Below are 1,060 nucleotides of genomic sequence, written 5' to 3' on the forward strand. Positions count from 1 at the left end.
TACCCCCCTCCCTTCTCCCTCCCTCAACCAAACATTTTACAACTTTGATTCTGATGATTAAGTCACTTGAGTATAAATAAATACTCTTTTAGAAATGTTGGTGGCATGGATTATACGTGTCCTTTTCAGTCTAACAAAATACTAAAACCAGTAACATGTTAAGCACGCAAAAGGTCAAATCTGTCACTATTAAATCACGTAACTACCAGCATGATAAAATTTTGAAATATCTTAACTACTCTTTATGTAGGTATACGAATTCCAGTGTTTATCCTATTGCTTTTTCAAAGTAAAGACACTTCTGTTCTCTCCAGAAATCCACCTTCTAAGTTTCTTCCTAACATACTGCAATAGAGTCAGCTAGCATGCGTACAATTTCCTTTGCCATCTTCCTAAAGGAATAAAGCTTACCAAGTCGCACTGCAACAGCTCCTTGACAGACGAGTTTATTGAAACAATTTTTAAAAGCAGGTATTTCTGAATGTACTCCATCAAACCCAACAGTTCAGAAAAACAATTGTTCAGTGTCCAAATTAAGTGTGCATGTTACAAATTGTACATTTTTAATATACTCATTTATACCACATGACATGAGCATAAAATACAATGATTTCTTATGTTATTCAGTATGCCAATTTATTGCTACAGTTCCCCAAAAAAGCAGGGCACACCTGGAAATAGCTCTTAATCCAAGGCTACTACAGCTGTTCCCAATGCCTTGGACCCCAAGATCAAGTCACTAGAGTTCTGATGTAAATCGCCAGATTTTTATAGTGTTTTCTTTTAAATTTACATTTAAATTAAATGACTTTTTTGCAAGACTATTCTTACATGATATTTAGCGGGAAGAGTAACAGCTGAATATTTATTACCATATAAATACTTCAAATCCTAGGATACAAAATTTTTTTCACCTTCATTTTGAGAGACATATTTAGCCATACCAATCAGAAGAAATATGTTCCACGTATGAAGTTACAAAAAAAAAAAAAAAAACAAAAACCAAAAAAAACCCCAAACCACCAAAAAAACCCCCCAACAACAACAGAAAAACCCCCAA

This window comes from Egretta garzetta, unplaced genomic scaffold (assembly GCF_000687185.1).
Source record: "Egretta garzetta isolate BGI_Z169 unplaced genomic scaffold, ASM68718v1 scaffold45, whole genome shotgun sequence".
Taxonomy (NCBI): domain Eukaryota; kingdom Metazoa; phylum Chordata; class Aves; order Pelecaniformes; family Ardeidae; genus Egretta; species Egretta garzetta.